This window comes from Somniosus microcephalus, chromosome 10 (genome assembly GCF_052327205.1).
Source record: "Somniosus microcephalus isolate GS21.2 chromosome 10, FLI_Smic_1.0, whole genome shotgun sequence".
Classification (NCBI taxonomy): Eukaryota; Metazoa; Chordata; class Chondrichthyes; order Squaliformes; family Somniosidae; genus Somniosus; species Somniosus microcephalus.
The window spans coordinates 11,305,601-11,326,056 of record NC_140996.1 but is presented as its reverse complement, the minus strand read 5'-3'; the positions used below and the strand labels follow the sequence as shown (position 1 = coordinate 11,326,056).

The 20,456-nt window shown below is 45.5% G+C and overlaps 1 protein-coding gene across 18 annotated transcripts in view; it reads left to right on the top strand.

Annotated features, from left to right (window-relative positions):
- mbnl2 (muscleblind-like splicing regulator 2) overlaps nt 1-20,456 on the top strand; it is a 139,033-nt gene that overhangs the window by 62,919 nt on the left and 55,658 nt on the right. Inside the window, exon 1 of one of the 18 annotated variants that reach the window (XM_085998458.1) lies at nt 2,038-2,135. The exons of the other annotated variants lie outside the window; for them this stretch is intronic. The gene's annotated coding sequence lies outside the window, so the exon portion shown is untranslated. Of the gene's footprint in view, nt 1-2,037; nt 2,136-20,456 lie in introns of those variants that run through there. 18 annotated transcript variants of the gene reach the window in all.

Below are 20,456 nucleotides of genomic sequence, written 5' to 3'. Positions count from 1 at the left end.
CCAGAGTGGAAGTAGTAGGAGGGGGAAGGGCAGGAAATCACAGGTGGTTAACAGCAGGAAGGAAATGATGAGAGGCCGGAAAGTATGTGTGCTTGGGTTGCTGAGGGCGAGAGGTGGTAGGAGGCGGAGAGCTCTGGCTGGTGATGTGGATTGCAGCTGCCGATGTCTATGAACGGTATAGTTAGCCTTGTTGGACTTGTAAATGCTGATCCTAGGACAGTCTATTCCAGGACCCCTTTATCCATGAGTAAATAGAGACATATTCTCAATCACAAATTCGCTGCTAGTATCCAAATCATTCTTGGTCATCCTCTAAGCTCAACACTTGCCTGGTCGATCAGCTCCGATGGACGGGTCACATTGTCCGCATGCCTGATACGAGACTCCCAAAACAAGTGCTCTACTCTGAGCTCTGGCACGGCAAGAGAGCCCCAGGTGGGCAGAGGAAACGCTTCAAGGACACCCTCAAAGCCTCCTTGAAAAAGTGCAACATCCCCACCGACACCTGGGAATCCCTGGCCCAAGACCGCACAAAGTGGAGGAGAAGCATCTGGGAAGGCGCCGAACACCTCGAGTCTCTTCGCCGGGAGCAAGCGGAAGCCAAGCACAAGGAGCGCACGTCAATCCAAGCACCCCACCCACCCGGCCCTTCAACCACCGTCTGCCCCACCTGTGACAGAGGCTGTAGGTCCCGCATTGGACTCATCAGTCACCTGAGAACTCATTTTTAATGTGGAAGCAAGTCATCCTCGGTTCCGAGGGACTGCCTAAGAAGAAGTAGGCAAAGTAGCAAATAGCTAAAGCAGGCTCTAATATACGCACGCAAGTGAATGAGTTGTTCAAGATATATTTTGAGATTTGAGGTTATTTAAGAGTAGAACTGTTTACGGCGACGGACAAATGATACTTTCCAATTGTGTTGCTTGAAACCCAGATACAGGGAAGCGTCAACACTGAATTGTTGGTCTGGGAGGAAATGTTGCTCTGTGTTTTCCTTCTGTTCATTTTGATTCCCAGAGTATGAGGAAATGAGAATGCAAAACACTACTGATTCTAATAACTCCACTGGCCTTGAAAATTGTGGTTCTCTGCCATCGTGGAGTTAAGCAGTAGTGATCTAATCTCATTACTGGGACCTAGTATCCCAATTATTGAGTCTGCTGCTTCATCCAGACACAGCATGCTTCTCTTCATCTGAGATAGCCTATTACTTCTGATTGTCATACATGAGAAAACTGATTCATGTAGTGCACTAAAGAATTCTCATCAGGAATTGCTCGTGGGATCCTTCTTGTTTTTGACTGACGACACTACTGAAAAGAATAACTTGGAAGTGTCATTGTAACTAGCAATGTGAGGGAGCTAAGTTAACAGGAGTTGAAGCTAGGTTTACCAGAATGATGCCCGGACTCCAGGGTTGAATTGCAAGGAGAGATTACACGAACTGGTGGTGTGTCCCCTGGAATTGAGAAGATTAAGGGGTGATCTGATCGAAGTTTTCAAGATATTGGGGGGAACAGATAGGGTAGATAGAGAGAAACTATTTTCGCTGGTTGGGGATTCTCGGACTAGGGGGCATAGTCTAAAAATTAGAGCCAGACCTTTCAGGGGTGAAATTAGGAAACACTTCTACAGAAAGGGTGGTAGAAGTTTGGAACTCTCTTCAGCAAACAGCAATTGATGCTCGATCAATTAATTTTAAATCTGAGATTGATAGATTTTTGTTAACCAAAGTTATTAAGGGATATGGGGCAGAGTAGATGGAGTTCGGTCGCAGATCAGCCATGATCTCACTGAATAGCGGAACAGGCTCGAGGGGCTCAATGGTCTACTCCTGTTCCTGTGTTCCATCCCAAGATAATATTGATATTGAGTCAGTTCCTTTTACACCAGTGGAATCAAGAAATCGGCCCATCAAAGTAGCTCTAGTAATTTCGTTGGAACTATTTTCTTAACATATATTAAAATAGCAACCAAAAAAATCATTTTTTGAAATGGATAATTATGGGCCTGATATTTCTTTTTTTTTTTAGTTAAAAAGGGAGAAATGCATGTTCCTTAATTCAGGAGGAAAACTAAATTGAGGAAACACTGAAAACAGCAACTGAGAACAAAAACAATTTAAAGAACCACTAGTAAGTGACACAAGCGTTTTTTTGGTGGGAGATTGCAGTCCCCAAAAATGCAAAGCAGGTGCTTTGGATGCCAGTACCGTACTGACAGTGAACACTGTCTTAGTGGCTTGGAAGACCTGGCTGCAGAAATAAAGCTACGACTTCGCTACATGGCAGACGAAATTTAATGCAGAGAGGTGTGAAGTGATGCATTTTGGAAGGAAGAATGAGAGGCAGTATAAACAAAATGTTGGAAACCGTTTCTCTTAATCTATCATATCGGAAACCAGAGGACACAGCTTTAAGATAATTGTCAAAAGAACCAGAGGGGAGATGAGGAGAAATTCTTTTACGCGGCGACTTATGATCTGGAGTGTCCTGCCTGAGAGGGTGGTGGAAGCAGATTCAGTAATAACTTTCAAAAGGGACTTGGATATATACTTGAAAAGGAAAGATTTGCAGGGCTATGGGGAAAGAGCAGGGGGAGTGGGACTAATTGGAGAGCTCTTTCAAAGAGCCGGCACAGGCACGATGGGCCGAATGGCTCTGTCTTCTACTTAAAGAAAGGTGCGGCTTAATATTACTGTAAAGTAGCTGCACAGGAAATGTTTGCATATGAAGGAAATTTGGCGGTTAGTAAAAAAGATAGCAGAAAACTGTTAGCAAGGATGTAGAAAGTGACACATTGTAAGTGAAAATAGAAGTTATGCAAATGACATTATTCAAGCTATGGTGGGAGATAATATTCTGTAGGAAGGCATTTTTATGAGCCCCAATTGTTTTGTGTTTAAAGGCAAATCATTACGTGTAGCTATAGATAGACAGCATTGGGATTGTGGATATTGGAGCAGAGCACGTAACTGGAAGTGTATGCCGTCCAAACTCCCAAGATTCCAGTCGTGAACTGAAGACAGACTTGCATTATATAGTACGATAGCAAAGTACTGCAGATGCTGGAAATCCGAAATAACAACAGAAAATGCTGGAAAAACTCAGCAGGCCAGGCAACATCCGTGGAGAGAAAATAGAGTCAATGTTTCGGGTGAATTTTTTTATCAAGACTAAAGAGGCACAGGAAATTAAATAGATTAAGAAGCCAGGCTGGGAGAGAACAAAAGAGAAGAGACATTGGGCCAGAAATTGGTGAACGGGGCTTGCCGCACGTGCAAGCCCCGTATATGCACTTACCCCGCGCTACTGCCGATCAGCTCCAGGGACGCCTGGACTTGGTGTTTGAAAAAGAAGAATCCCGGGCAGCGTATGACGTCACGCCGCCCAGGAGTGCAGCCAGCGCGAAGCCAGGAGCGTGCAGTGCAAGTGAGACACGCCCCTTGAGGTCTCAGTTTCACTGGACACACCCCCAATGTTTCTGCCAAGCTGCTAAGCATTTTTACATGCAAAGCAGCAGTTTAAATAGGTTTTTGGAAGTTTTTTGAAGATTTTGGTAACTTTTATAAACTTTTTAAAATGTTTACATTATTTTGAGTAATCTGAAGTAGTTTTAAAGAGAATTAAAGCAATTTAAAGACTTTTAAAAGCCCTAAAAGAATTTTTGTAATTCCATTTATTTATTTAGCAATGTCGTCGTCATACGTGTCTTCACACTGTTCCCTTTGGGGAACTGTATGAAGTGGTGGAAGGATTTATGGCCATGATTAACGCTCATTCCGTGACCGTAACCATCTTTGAACCAGCCATTAGGGCGGTTAGTCCTATGGCGGGAGGGTTTTACGGGCTCCCACAAGCTATACAAGGAGGGGGGGCCACCCACACCCACGGACGCAAATATCCCACTGGATGTCAACCCAGAATTTAGAGCCGGAGCTCCGACTCCACTTGCCGGGACTGTCTGGAGAGGGGTTCGAAACCCTACCCTGATCTGGCCCAGCGGCGGGGATCCTACCGCTATGACAAAGGCCCAATCCGATTAGCAACGTGAAATGGCAGCATAGGGCTCCAGTCACGGGGAGGGAAAAGGCGCAGGAAACGTATGGGTGTCACCTTTTGTGCGGAGTGGGCCTTTTGCGTAGCAGTAAGCATCCCCGCCGCTGGGCCAGAAGGAGTAGGGTTTTGAACCCCACTCCAGACAGTCCCGGCAAGTGGAGTCTGAGCTCCAACTTTAAATTCTGGGTGGACATCCAGCGGGATACTTGCGTCCGTGGGTGTTGGTGGCCCCCCCCCCTCAGATGGGTTGTGGGAGCCCGTAAAACCCTCCCGCCATAGGACTAACCACCCTAATGGCTGGTTCAAAGATGGTTACGGTCACGGAATGAGCGTTAATCACGGCCATAAATCCTTCCACCACTTCATACAGTTCCCCAAAGGGAACAGTGTGAGGATACGTACGATGATGACCTCTTGTGCAATGCACCTCCTTGGACCCTCAGTCGCAGATGCGAGGGGGCAAGTCGTGCAATTGTTAAATTTTTCATTTTATTGACATGTAAAATGTTGGCCCAGTAATTCCCTTCCAAATGCGCAAGTACGGTCGGGGTACTTACGCATCTGGCCGGATGAAATGCCGGTTTTCAGCATGCACAGTGCATGTGGGGAAAACCGGCATTTCCTGTCCTCTGAACGAAGGGGTTCAGAGGCAGAACGCGTGCGACTGCACAGGCAGCGCGTGCGCAGTATAATTCGCCGCTTTCATTAATGCTTTCAGTGAGGTCAAGTCATTACAACTTACACATGAAAAAAGCATGGGTACAGTTGCTCCAGAGGCTGCGGAGGAAGATATTTATTATCGTGGAGCTTCTGAAAGTATGTATGTCTGTATATATTCCTTTGTGTGTTATGTATATATTCCTTTACTTATGTGTATGAATGTATTATTTAATTATAACTTTCAGAGAAAGTAACTTATTGGAAAATCATAATTAAAAACATACATTCATACACATTAGTAAAGGAATATAAAACATACATACATATACGTAAAGGAATATATGTGGACATACATACATAACTCATTCTCACATTCCATTCACACAGCCACAATTGCTCCTTCTACCTACCGTTCTGAAAACCCTTTTTAAAAAAAAAAAAAAATTTTAACTTTAAAACTTACTTAAAATTTCTTAAAATAACTTCCCTCCCTTTCCCAAACAAAAATATTGCATTTCAGAAGCGCCACGATAAAATATATCTTCCTCCGCAGCCAATGAACAACTTTACACTTGCTTTTTTCAAGTGTAACTTCTAAGGACTTACCCTCACTGAATCCATCATTGAAATCCACAAAGTTCACTGCGCAAGCGCTGCCTGTGCAGTCACACGCGCTGTGAATAGACCTCGGGTCTGGAAATGCCGGCGTTCCCCGCATGCGCTGTTCCTGCTGAACGCCGGCATTTCCAACGGCCAAATGCGTGAGTACCCCGATCGTACTCACGCTTCTGGCCGCGAATTTCTGGCCCAATAAGAGGTATTCAAAACGAGACGAGATGGTGATAGGACTAGTGGAGACAAAAGACAGCTCTAGATTAGGTGTGAAATGTGCTGGCAGAATGGGAGACAGCTGCCATGTGGGAGAGAGGAAAAAAAGAGAAGGGGGGGAAAAGGCCAAAATAAAGGTGTGGATAAAAAAATATAAGTAAAAATGTAATAGGGGCCGAGGTTATGATCTGAAATTGTTGAACTCGATATTGAGTCCGGAAGGCTGTAAAGTGCCTAATCGGAAGATGAGGTGCTGTTTCTCGAGTTTACGATGAGCTTCCGTGGAACAATGCAAGAGGCCGAGGACGGTGAGGTCCGAGTGGGAATGGGGCGGTGAATTAAAATGACAGGCGACCGGAAGCTCGGGGTCACCCTTACGGACTGAACGGAGGTGTTCCGCAAAGCGGTCACCCAATCTGCGTTTGGTCTCCCCAATGTAGAGGAGACCACATCGTGAGCAGCGAATACAGTATACTTGATTGCAAGAAGTACAAGTAAATCGCTGTTTCACCTGGAAGGGGTGTTTGGGGCCCTGGACAGTGGGAAGGGGGGAGGTATAAGGGCAGGTGTTACATCTCCTGCGCTTGCACGGGAAGGTGCCAGGCGAAGGGGAAGGGGTGCTGGGGGTGATAGAGGAGTGGACTAGGGTGTCTCGGAGGGAGCGGTCCCTACGCATTATATAGCACCTTGTGATACATCCAACGGTGCTTTGCATGCAGTAAATTACTCGATATCCATTCAATGTTGCTATATAGATAAACTGGCTTCAATTTGCTCAGAGACCAGCTACAGGCAACCATGAGAAGAATTCTGAAGCCTCATAGGTTCCCACTGTTCTATTCTCACAAGTCAGTGGCTATCATGAGATGTCCTCCAGCAGCAGCATGCATAGAGTAACACAGGAGCAATGATGGCCACTTATTAGAACAGCCATTCTATGCCCATCAGTTGGCCTTGTACAAATGACAGCAAGTACTGTCTCTGACAACACTGAGCCTACAATTGGCACTGATGGTCAACCATCACAGTTGGTACAAGTACAGGCAGTGGGCCTTCTGTAACTGGCCACTTGACGATGCCCGTCACCCACGAGTACTACGGAGGCAGTGGACCTGACAACAAAAACAAGGAGTGACGTCACAGGAAAGCAGGGAAGTGATTGCTTGGTCAGTATTTCTCTCTTTATAGAAACATAGAAACATAGAGATAGGAACAGGAGTAGGCCATTCGGCCCTTCGAGCCTGCTCCGCCATTCAATGAGATCATGGCTGATCTTCGTCTGAGATCTTAGCTGATCTTACCAGTTCAGTACCCCGTCCCCGCCTTTTCTCCGTAACCCTTAATCCCCTTAGCCTTCAGAAATATATCCAATTCTCTCTTGAAAATATTTATTGAATTAGCCTTCACAGCCCTCTGTGGCAGGGAATTCCACAGGCTCACCACTCTTTGAGTGAAGAAATTCTTCCTCATCTCTGTTTTAAATGATTTGCCCGCTATTTTTAGACTGTGGCCCCTGGTTCTGTGCTCCCCTGCCATTGGAAACATTCTCTCTGAATTCAGCCTGTCCAGGCCTGCCATAATTTTATATGTTTCGATGAGATCCCCTCTCAATCTTCTAAACTCCAGTGAGTACAAGCCCAAACTATTCAATCTCTCCTCGTAGGTCATTCCCGCCATTCCAGGTATCAGCCTGGTGAATCGCCGCTGCACTCTTTCCATGGCAAGAACATCCTTCCGCAGATGGGGCGACCAAAACTGTACACAATACTCCAGATGCGGTCTCACCAGCACCTTGTACAGCTGTAGTAAGGTATCCCTATTCCTATACTCGAACCCCCTTGATATGAAGGCCAACATACCATTTGCCTTCTTAATCGCCTGTTGCACCTGCATGCTCTCCTTCAGTGACTGGTGCACAAGAACACCCAGGTCCCTCTGCACTTCCCCATCTCCCAATCTATTGCCATTTAGATAATAATCTACCCTCCTGTTTTTACCCCCCAAAGTGGATAACCTCGCATTTATCCACATTATAGTGCATCTGCCACGTATCCGCCCATTCCCCCAACCTGTCCAAATCGCACTGTAGCCTCCTGACATCCTCATCAGAGCCCACCCCTCCTCCTAGTTTAGTGTCGTCAGCGAATTTGGAAATATTGCATCCAATTCCCTGATCCAGATCATTTATATATATTGTGAACAGCTGGGGTCCCAGGACAGATCCTTGCGGCACCCCGCTGGTCACTGCCTGCCACTCCGAAAACGAGCCGTTTATTCCAACTCTCTGTTTTCTATCCGCCAGCCAGTTCTCTATCCACGTTAATACTTTGCCCCCAATCCCATGAGCCTTAATTTTGCATGATAATCTTTTTATCTTGGACATTGGTTTAAATTAAGAGCCGGGATTAAAAACTAAACGTTCAGAAAGAGGGAGCTGATTGGTGAGTATCTGGTAAGTGGTTTTTACTTGGCTTTCTTAAAGTTTTAAGTTTATTCCAGCTAGGTTAGTAAATAGTCTGTTAGAGGTATGGCAGGACAGCTCATACCCATGGAATGCACATCCTGTGCCGTGTGGGAAGTCCTGGACACCTCCCGTGGTCTGGCCGGCCACATGTGCGGGAAGTGTCACCAGCTACAGCAGCTCGAGCACCAGGTTACGGAGCTTGAGCGGCGGCTGGAGTCACTGCTGTGCATCCGCGAGGCTGAGAGCTACGTGGATAGCATGTTTCAGGAGGTGGTCACCCTGCAGCTTAAGAGTGTGCAGGCAGAGAGGGAATGGGTGACCGTCAGACAGAAGAGGACCAGACAGGTAGTGCAGGAGTCCCCTGAGCCCAGCTTGCTCACCAACCAGTATTTGGTGCTGAGTACAGGTGAGGGCAATGGTTCCTCTGGGGAGTGCAGCCAGAGCCAAGTCCACATCACCATGGAAGGCTCAGCTGCACAGGTGGGGGGGGGAAGAGCAATAGTGATGGGGGATTCAATAGTTAGGGGAGCAGACAGGCGCTTCTGCGGCCACAGACGTGACTCCAGGATGGTATGTTGCCTCCCTGGTTCCAGGGTTAAGGATGTCACTGAACCACTGCAGGGCATTCTAAGGAGGGAGGGTGAACAGTCAGAGGTCGTGGTCCATATCGGTAACAAACACATAGATAGGAAGAGGGATGAGGTCCTGCAGGCAGAGTTTAGGGAGCTAGGGAAGAGGTTAAAAAGCAGGCCCTCAAAGGTAGTAATCTCCGGATTGCTACCAGTGCCACGTGCTAGTGAGTGCAGAAATAGGAAAATAGAGCAGATGAATGCGTGGCTGGAGAGATGGTGTAGGAGGGAGGGCTTTAGATTCCTGCGGAATTGGAACCGTTTCTGGGGGAGGTGGGACCTCAACGGGAGCGGGACCAATATCCTCACGGGAGGGTTTGCCAGTGCTGTTGGGGAGGGTTTAAACTGGCTTGGCAGGGGATGGGAACCTAAGTATAGAGTCAATCGGGAGGGAAGAAAAACTGGAATTGGAAAACAAACATAGAAAGTAAATTGGAAGGACAGAGGAATCAAGGGCTAGATAGTAGTCAACAAGGAGGTTTGCCTGTACTAAATGGTATATACTTCAATGCAAGGAGTATAGCGAACAAGGCAGATGAGCTGAGGGCACAGGTAAATACTTGGGACTATGATATTATAGCTATTACAGAGACGTGGCTGAAAGAATGGCAGGTATGGCAGCTCAACATTCCTGGTTACAGGATTTTCAGATGGGATAGAGAGGGAGGTAAAAAGGGAGGGGGGGTTGCGGTATTGATTAAAGAAACTATTACAGCTGTGAGGAGTGATGATATGTTGGAGGGATCATCAAACGAGGCCATATGGGTCGAATTGAAAAATAAAAAAGGGGCGATCACACTGCTGGGAGTGTACTGCAGACCCCCAAACAGTGAGAGGGAGATAGAAGAACAAATATGCAGACAAATTCCTGAGAAGTGCAAAAACTATAGGGCAGTAATAATAGGGGATTTCAACTACCCCAATATTAACTGGGATAAAATTAGTGTGAAGGGTATAGAAGTGCGGAATTCCTAAAATGCGCACGCTCCCTGCTTCGGGTGGCCCGCTCTCGATGCTCGCTCCCACAACCGGAGCGAGGTGTTCGGCGAGTCGGGCGGAGGCAGCGCAGCGCATCGGGACGCAGCAGCAGTCGCCACGTCGACCCGCTAGGGCACGTCGGCCGGCTGCTCCTCAGCGGGAAGGGATTCCGACCGGGAGGAGGGGAGCCGAGCATGGCGGCCAGAGGCCAGACCGGAAGCAGGAGAAGCAGACTCGGACCGTGGAGCCAGTGACGGTGATGTGGAGGCCGCGGCGACCAGAGGATGTGTTTGGCGAGTCGGGCGGAGGCGCATCGGGACGCAGCAGCAGCCACGACGACTCGCAGTCCGACTGGGAGGAGGGGAGCCGGGAATGGTGGCCAGAGGGTGAGCGGGAGAAGCAGGCCACCGCACGTGGAGCCGAGCCGGCAACAGTGAGGAGGAGGCCGCGGTGACGAGGAGGACGGAGCGGCTGAGGGACATCGTGCTCCCACTGCCACTGGATGCCAAAGAATTGACTTTCTGAACACGGCGCTGTAAAAATAGCTGACGTGTCCCGACGGGGAGTAAGCATTCCATTGTACTTGTACTGGTTACATATGGCAAATAAAATTGAATTGAATTGGAGAACTTTTTTAGCCAGTATGTAGCAAGCCCAACAAGGGAGGGGCGGTTCTGGACTTAGTTTTAGGGAATGAAGCTGGGCAGGTGGCAGGTAGAAGGCGTATCAGTGAGGGAGCATTTTGGTGCTAGTGACCATAATTCTGTTAGATTTAAGGTAGTTATGGAAAAGGACAAGGATAGACCAGGAATAAAAATTCTAAATTGGGGAAAAGCAAATTTTGCTAAGCTCACAGGAATTTAGCCATAGTGGACTGGAAACAGCTACTTGAAGGTAAATCGGTGTCAGAGCAGTGGGAGGCATTCAAGGAGGAGATCCGGAGGGTTCAGACCAAATATGTGCCCTTAAAGAAAAAAGGTGGGACTAACAAATCTAGAGCCCCTAGATGTCTAGGGACATACAGGGTAGGATAAAGAAAAAAAGGGAGGCATATGACAGATACCGAGGGCTAAGTACTCCAGAATCTTTAGAGGAGTACACAAAGTGCATGGGTGCAATTAAAAAGGACATTAGGAAAGCAAAGAGAGAGCATGAAAAATTCTTGGCAAGTAAAATCAAGGAAAACCCAAAAATGTTTTATAAATATATTAAGCGTAAGAGGATAACTAAAGAAAGGGTAGGGCCTATTCGCGATCATGAGGGTAATCTGTGTGTGGAGGCGGGAGATGTCGGTAGGGTTCACAGAATCACAGAATCTACAGTGCAGATAGAGGCCATTTCGGCCCATTGAGCCTGCACCGACACATATCCCACCCTACCCCCGTAACCCCACGTATTTAATCCCCTAACACTAAGGGTCAATTTATCATAGCCAAATCAACCTAACCTGCACATCTTTGGACTGTGGGAGGAAACCGGAGCACCCGGAGGAAACCCACGCAAACACGGGGCGAATGTGCAAACTCCACACAGTCGCCCGAGGCCAGATTTGAACCCGGGTCCCTGGCGCTGTGAGGCAACAGTGCTAACCACTATGCCACCGTGCCCCCCCTTGATGAATACTTTGCGTCTGTTTTCACAAAGGAGAGGGGCAAAGCAGACATTGCTATCGGGGGAGGAGTGTGAAATATTAGATGAAATAAACATAGTGAGAGAGGAAGTATTAAGGGGTTTAGCAGCTTTTAAAGTGGATAAATCCCCAGGCCTGGATGAAATGTATCCCAGGCTGTTAAGCGAAGCAAAAGAGGAAATAGAGGCCCTGACCATCATTTTCCAATCCTCTCTGGCTTCAGGTGTGGTGCTGGAGGACTGCTAATGTGGTGCCCTTGTTTAAAAAGGGAGAAACGGATAGACCGTGTAATTACAGGCCAGTCAGCCTATCCTCGGTGGTGGGAAAATTATTGGAAAGAATTCTGAAGGACAGGATAAATCTTCATTTAGAAAGACACGGATTAATCGAGGATAGTCAGTACGGATTTGTTAAAGGAAGGTCGTGTCTGACAAACTTGATTAAATTTTTTGAGGAGGTAACAAGGAGGGTAGATGAGGGTAGTGCGTTTGATGTAGTTTATGTGGACTTTAGCAAGACTTTTGATAAGGTTCCACATGGCAGACTGGTCACGAAGTTAAAAGCCCATGGGATCCAGAGCAAAGTGTCAAGTTGGATTCAAAACTGGCTCGGAGGCAGGAAGCAGAGGGTAATGGTTGATGGGTGTTTTTGTGACTGGAAGGCTGTTTCCAGTGGGGTTCCGCAGGGCTCAGTACTAGGTCCCTTGCTTTTTTGTGGTATATATCAATGATCTAGACTTGAATATAGCGGGTATGATTAAGAAGTTTGCAGATGATACTAAAATTGGCTGTGTGGTTGATACTGAAGAAGGAAGCTGTAGACTGCAGGAAGATATCAATAAATTGGTCAGGTGGGCAGAACAGTGGAAAATGGAATTCAATCCGGAGAAGTGCGAGGTAATGCATATGGGGAGCGCTAACAAGGAGGCAATACACATTAAATGGTAGGACACTGAGTAGTGTAGAGGAACAAAGGGACCTTGGCGTGCATGTCCACAGATCCCTGGGTAGATAAGGTGGTTAAGAACACATACGGAATGCTTGCCTTTATTAGCCGTGGCATAGAATACAAGAGCAGGGGGGTTATGCTTCAACTGTATAAAACACTAGTTAGGCCTCAGCTAGAGTACTGCGTGCAGTTCTGGTCACCACATTACAGGAAAGATGTGATTGCACTAGAGAGGGTACAGAGGAGATTTACAAGGATGTTGCTGGGAGTAGAGAATCTTAGCTATGAGGAAAGATTGGATAGGCTGGGTCTGTTTTCCTTGGAACAGAGGAGGCTGAGGGGAGACCTTATTCAGGTGTATAAAATTATGAGGGGCCTAGATAAAGTGAATAGAAAGGACCTATTTCCCTTAACAGAGGGGTCAAAAACCAGGGGGCACAGATTTAAAGTAATTGGTGGAAGGTTTAGAGGGGATTTGAGGGGAAATTTCTTCACCCAGAGGGTTGTGGGGGTCTGGAACTCACTGCTTGAAAGGGTGGTAGAGGCAGGAACCCTAACCACATTTAAAAAGTACTTGGATGTGCACTTGGGATGCTGTAACCTGCAGGGCTACGGACCAAGAGCTGGGAAGTGGGATTAGGCTGAATAGCTCTTTGTTGGCCGGCGCGGACACGATGGGCCGAAATGGCCTCCTTCCGTGCTGTAACTTTCTATGATTCTACGTACTCGATTCGGGACATCCACAACCAACATGTTCATAACACGCACAGGGTAAACATGGCAGCAAAGCCCATTAAACATGCACGCCATTGTCACTGTACCACTTTGGAAAATGAATTTGTTTTTGATGTATCCTCCACTCTTTTATTGTGCAGGAAGTAATCGGTTGCCCAGAGGCAAAAGTGCCCAACACCCAAGATGTCTGCTGTGGGTGCCAGGAAGGCCCTTGTGGTGTGAAAGTTGAGGGCAGTGATGACTTCATGCCCACTGGTAGCACAGTGCAAATTGTTGCCTATCCCTGTAGGTCTTTGGTCAATCCATTTCATTCACTCCTCCGTCATGCCCCGTAGCTGAATAGTGTACTCCCTGTCTGGGGAAATGCCCTGTGCGAGTTGTGCACCATCTATGTCCTGTACATTCCAAGGGTGGTGGTCTGTTCTTCAGTGATGCACCTGCCAATGTCTGCTACACCCATGCTTTCCAGCAGAACCCCCCCCCCCCCGTGTACTATTGATTAATACAATCTGTTCCTAATACTTCAAAGTGGCTTTATGCACTTAAAAATTGAATTTTCCAATACTTTGAATTAAGCAACATAAATAACACAGCAATTTGGGAAAATTTAAATATGCAGATAATTTGAATTAATCAAGATTGAAATAAGCGAGACTTTACCTCAATCTTCCTTTTTTGCTAAGCTCGCTGAGGAACAAAATGTTCTTTTTTTTAAAATCTCTGCTGCTATGGAATGGTGCACAAGTTGATCCAGTTTTAGCAAGTAACAATCCAGTGCCTTGCTCACATTTTGCTGGGCTATTTTTGCAGGTTTACAACTGTTTTATGGGAGCACTGAGCATGGACAAATTGGCCATCTGTGCTTTCTCCTGTCAGTATGGTTAACACTGTTGATCCAGAGTGCCCTTATCTGGAATCCACAATAATCTGACCATTCATCAGGGAATGGTTCGAAGCAGTGCATTTTGCATTTGGAAAACCAGAAAACTCACATTCCCATGTGCAGCATTCCAATCTCGGAACAAACCTATTTTGGTAAGTGCTTGTTCCTTTGATTAAAGCGGCAGTACTCCGTTTGTCAAGGAACAAATGCTTAGCAAAATCACAGTCCAGAGATTCTCATGGCCATCTTGCTCATTGTCGGTGTTCCTGTTTCTGTCATCTGTGTGACCCTGACCTTTTTAGGCTCACTGTTTGCTTCCCTGTCCTCAGCCGGTGTCCAGCCTTCTGACATGGCTCACTTGCCAGCTCGCTTGCCACTTCACTTTCCCCCCCAGATAGCTACACACAAAGTCCCCTGGTTGTCTCCTGCTCACCAGCATATCCCAGTCGATTTTTAAGAAAGCTTTGGAAAAAGTAACAGGAGAAAGTTAGCAGCACTTCCTCAGATATAGTTTTGTACAATATTGGGTTGGCCATTTTGAATTTATTGTGGCGGCCATTTTGGCAACGATTGTAAACTGTGCACTACTTTTTACTAAGATTAGCAAACACAGGAATATTGTGCCCTAGATTTTTTTTTCAAGAAAAGTGGGAGACCTTGATGGTGAGAAGATTTACTTAAGAAGTTAAGGAGCAACAGGCTACACTTCTGTTTTACTTATTCAAGTTTGTTTTGGTTAATTGATTATTGCATAAAAGGCTGACGGACCGGAAAATGTGACTGGAAAAATGTCCGCCTGCTTTTGTATACACAGGCAGCTGTGCTGAATTCTAAACAAAGAGCTTGTATAGACAACAGCTGCAAAAAAAGTCACTTCCACTGGAAGATGCTTCAGCTGCTTTTCATAACTGTCAGTAATGAGCTACACCGAATATTATCAATGATTCGTGTGTTTGGCTGCAACAATGAGAGATATCCGAAAAAAGTAAAATTTTAGTCGCTGCAGCATTGCTTAAAATGCAAGTGAAAGGAATTTCTGTTTGATTAGCTTCAGAAGACTTCAAGTTAATGTCAAATGTTTTGTTCTGGAACTTCTTGATTTGTAATTTTCCTTTTGCCCTCTCTGCTCGGCCTCACCGCAGAATAATCACTGCGCAAGCTACAGCAAGGGGCTGGATGGATTGTGTCACCGACTTGCCCATGGCCAGTGTCCGTGGCATTCCTTTTTGACCAGCATTTTTGGGGGCAGGGTGGGTCTTTCAAATTTTCTATCCCTACACTTCTTTCCCCAAGAATATTCAATCTAATGAATTAATTGTCGACCACGAACACCCACATAAAAGGAAATTTACAGCATGCCCAAAAGCTTTACTCAACTAAGTATTGATTGCCCTTATAAATACCTCAATTGACTTTGCATATATGGCTTCTAAAACAATATGTTCCATGCTCTCAACTGTGATAATTTTCCTGGATTTACTATTAATCATCTTCATTTCAATTCTAACAATGTTTCCTTGTTCTCGTACTCTGAGAGTATCACTCCCTATTTACTCTACTGATCCCTTCATTATTTAGCATGCCTCAATCAGATCATTCCTTAACCTCCTCATCGCAAGGGAATATAGAGCCCAAGTTCACTCTCGTATAATAACAATCCTTTCATTCTAGAAATCCTGATCAATCAGCAATTTGCATTTATGTAGAGCCTTGAACATAAGGAAACATCCCAAGATGTAAGGAAATGGCACCAAGTCACAGGGAGAGATTAGGAGGGGTTACTTAATGCAGTGAAAGAGATCGATTATATGGGTTTTAAAGGTGGAGAGAGGCATTGAGGGTTAGGGAGGGAATTCCTAAGAGTAGGACCAAGGCACTGAAAGCTGTGCCACGAGTGATGGGCTGGAGAGTCGGTGGGATGCACAGAAGGCCAGAGTCAGAGGAATGGAGCATTCGGGAGGAAATTAGAGATGGGGTGGGGCAAGGCCATGGAGGGATTTATGGACGAGGAGAATGACTTTGAATTTGATGCATTAGAGGGCAAGGAGCCAGTGTAGGTCAGCAAGAATAGGGTGGTGGGTGAGCGAATAGGATTTAGTGTGGGACAGGATATCCATTCTCTTTGCTCGTACTGCTTTTTCTATCCAATCTATATGGAGCTTAAAATCCCCCCATTACTCACCAAATCTTTCTTCTTGAAGGCCTTCCTGAACTCCTTCATACATTCCTTCAAGTCATCAGAGGTCGATAAAATACTCCCCCAGCATTTTGCATCGTTCCTGTTCCTTAACCATAGTAATTCCATCTGCTGATGACACTCATTTAGTTGCTGCCCATTCTACTGCCATGTTAGTGTATTTCATTAAAACTACCCCTTCTTGTCTCTCTACTTTCTAAAAATCCCTTCTCATCGTATATTTAACTCCCAATCTTGCTGAGGGTGCAGTCTCTAATTTGTGCTACATTGTACCCCTCTAGCTGGATTCATGCTTCTAGTTCTTCCCATTTATTTCTAATATTCCTGGCAATATATAGACAAGTTGTTTATTTTTCCCCTATTGGCTTTGTTACTTTTTGGTCTTGCCTCTATTAATTTGGAGATGGGGGCAATAGTTTACAACATCAAAGGGGTTGAGGGTGGGGATTTTGAGGGGCTGTTTATGCCTGTTTTATAGTCGGTCTTCACTCTCCTGTGTGCAACACCACAGTAGATATACCAGTATATTTTTAAAAGGGTAATGTTATCATTACCTCCACTAAAACAGATGTGTAGAAACAACCGTTTGTGATACTAACATAAGAACATAAGAAATAGGAGCAGGAGTAGGCCAATCGGCCCCTCGAGCCTGCTCCACCATTCAATAAGATCATGGCTGATCTGATCCTAACCTCAAATCTTCTATCACTCTGCATCCACCCAAACCCATGTGATCTCCCAGGAGAAGCGAAAAACCAGATAAAAGACCCCATGGCCAATTTGGGAGAAAAAAATCTGGGAAATTCCTCTCCAACCCATCTAGGCGATCGAAATTCTTCCAGGAGATCACTCTGTCCCTATATTTTCTACAGTACTTACCTTCTGTAAAGGCGATCTCCACCCCAGCCAGGAACAGGAATAAAACCATCTCCTGAAATCTAACACAGAATTAGAACACAGTAGGAGCAGAACCAGGCTACACGGCCCCTGGGCCAACTCCACTACCCACAGGGCCATGACCATTCCGAACCTAGACTCATGTCCAATTTCCTGCCCGCTCCCCGTAACCCATAATTCCCTTTACCTCTAGGAAACTATCTATTTCTGTTTTAAATTTATTTAATGATGTAGCTTCCACAGCCTTCTGGGGCAGCAAATTCCACAAACCCACCACCCTCTGAGTGAAGTTTCTCCTCATCTCAGTTTTGAAAGAGCAGCCCCTTATTTTAAGATTATGCCCCCTAGTTCTAGTTTCACCCATCATCGGGAACATCCTCACCGCATCCACTCGATCAAGCCTCTTCACAATCTTATATGTTTCAATAAGGTCGCCTCTCATTCTTCTGAACTCCAATGAGTAGAGTCCCAATCTACTCAACCTCTCCTCATATGACCACCCCCTCATCCCCGGGATTAACCGAGTGAACCTTCTTTGTACTGACTCGAGAGCAAGTATGTCTTTTCTTAAGTATGGACACCAAAACTGTATGCAGTATTCCAGGTGCGGTCTCACCAATACCTTGTACAACTGCAGCAATACCTCCCTGTTTTTATATTCCATCCCCCTAGCAATAAAAGCCAACATTCCATTGGCCTTCTTAATCACTTGCTGCACCTGCATACTAACCTTTTGAGTTTCGTGCACCAGGACCCCCAGATCCCTTTGTACTTCAGTAATTTCCAGTTTCTTGCCATTAAGATAATAACTTGCTCTATGATTTTTCCTGCCAAAGTGCATAACCTCACACTTTCCAGTATTGTATTCCATCTGCCAAATCTCTGCCCACTTAGCCTGTCTATGTCCCTTTGCAGGTTTTTTATGTCCTCCTCACTCACTACTTTCCGTCCCATCTTTGTATCATCTGCAAACTTTGATATGTTACACTCGGTCCCCTCCTCCAAATCGTTAATATAGATTGTAAAGAGTTGGGGACCCAGCACTGACCCTGCCACCACTAGTTACTGGTTGCCAACCTGAGAACGAACCATTTATCCCAACTCTCTGCTTTCTGTTAGAGAGCCAATCCTCCACCCACGCCAGAATATTACCCCCAATCCCGTGATTTTTTATCTTGAGCAATAATCTTTTGTGTGGCACCTTGTCAAATGCCTTTTGGAAGTCTAAATACACTACGTCCACTGGTTCCCCTTTATCCACCCTGTATGTTACTTCCTCAAAAAACTCAAGCAAATTTGTCAAACATGACTTCCCCTTCATGAAACCATGCTGAGTTTGCCCTATTAAATTATGTTTATCCAAATGTCCCATTACTGTCTCCTTAATAATGGACTCTAACATTTTACCAACCACAGATGTTAGGCTAACAGGTCTATAGTTTCCAGCCTTCTGCCTACTGGCCTTTTTAAATAAGGGTGTTTCATTAGCAGTTTTCCAATCTGCCGGGACCTTTGCTGAGTCCAGGGAGTTTTGGAAAATTATTACCAATGCATCCACAATCCCTACCGCCACTTCCCTCAAGACCCTAGGATGCAAGCCATCAGGTCCAGGGGACTTACCCGCCTTGAGTCCCATTATTTTACCAAGTACCACTTCCTTAGTGATTTTAATCGTATTTAGTTCCTCCCCCCACTAGAGCCCCCTGTTTGTCCAGTGTTAGGATATTCTTAGTGTCCTCTACTGTAAAGACTGATACAAAATAATTGTTCAGTGTTTTTGCCATCTCCATGTTTCCCACCATTAATTTCCCGGTCTCATCCTCTAAGGGACCAACATTTACTTTAGGCACCCTTTTTCTTTTTATATAGCTATAGAAACTTTTGCTGTCTGTTTTTATATTTTTTGCTAATTTACTTTCATAATCTATCTTCCCTTTCTTAATCAATCTTTTAGTTATTTTTTGCTGTCTTTTAAAGACTTCCCAATCTTCCATCCTCCCACTAGATTTGGCTACCTTATATGTCCTTGTTTTTAGTCGGATACTATCCTTAATTACTTTACTTAGCCATGGATGGCTATCCTTTTACACCCTTTTTTCCTCAGTGGAATATATATTTTTTGGAAGTTGTAAAATAACTCCTTAAATGTACACCACTGATCATGTACCGTCTTACCCTTTAATCTATTTTCCCAGTCCACTCTAATCAATTCTGCTCTCATACCTTCATAGTCTCCTTTATTCAAGCTCAGCACGCTTGTTTGAGATCCAACCTTCTCACCCTCTAATTGAATATGGAATTCAACCATGTTATGGTCACTCATTCCAAGGGGATCCTTTACTAGGACATTTTTAATTGATAGTTTTGCTATTCAGATTAATTATTGCAAGAATATAAAGTTTTTTTAATTCATGAGATGTGGGCGTCGCTGGCAAGGCCAGCATTTATTGCCCGTCCCGAATTGCCCTTGACAAGGTGGTGGTGAGCCGCATTCTTGAACCGCTGCAGTCCGTGTGGTGAAGGTACTCCCACAGTGCTGTTAGGGAGGGAGCTCCAGGATTTTGACACAACGACGATGAAGGAACGGCCGATATATTTCCAAGTCAGGATGGTGTGTGACTTGGAGGGGAACTTGGAGGTGGTGGTGTTCCCATGCACCTGCTGCCCTTGTCCTTCTAGGTGGTAGAGGTCACTGGTTTGGGAGGTGCTGTCGCAGAAGCCTTGGCGAGTTGCTGCAGTGTATCTTGTAGATAGATGATCGACAAGTGGAAGCAGGTTTCCTTTCACAGAGGTAGGGGTCAGCGCCACACTCCACAGTATGAAAAAACATATTAACCTGAAGTTACTGCAGTGCAACTTTGTGGCCCTTAACTGAAAGTGGAAACAAACGGAGTTTGTGAAATGAGCTTGTGTGCTAAATAATGTTAAGACTGCATTCTCCATTCATTAGCGTGGATGCCAGTATAGCAAATGTAGCCCACGTTTCATTTGGTGCAGTAACAGACATATGCCGCCTGTTATCAAAGATCTAAACGTTTGTCAGCACAGCAAGCTACTTTGTGAATGATTTCAACAGAAATGTCTAGGTGTGCTTATTGCAGAAAGAAAGCATTCATCAAATTCGATTCTGGCAGCTACAAAATATAAAAGTTCATTTGAATACTTTAAGAAACCCCATTAGTTGGCTGCTGCTCTTTACTGTTCAAGCCCACCCTGGTTTTTAATCTCCAGCAAATAGCAAAACACTGCGGGTGCTGGAAATCTGAAATGAACAACAGAAAATGCTGGAAACTCAGCAGGCCAGGCAGCATCCGTGGAGGAGCATCCCCACTTCTGACCTTCTGATGGAGGGGAGGTCATTGATGAAGTAGCTGAAGATGGTTGGGCCGAGGAGACTGCCCTGAGGAACTCCTGCAGTGATGTCCTGGGGCTGAGATGATGCAATGCCCTGGACCCTCCACGGATGCGGCCTGACCTGCTGAGTGTTTCTGTTGTTGTAGTCTATTAATATGCTGGATACAAAATTAATATGGGGGAAGCTTTGGATTT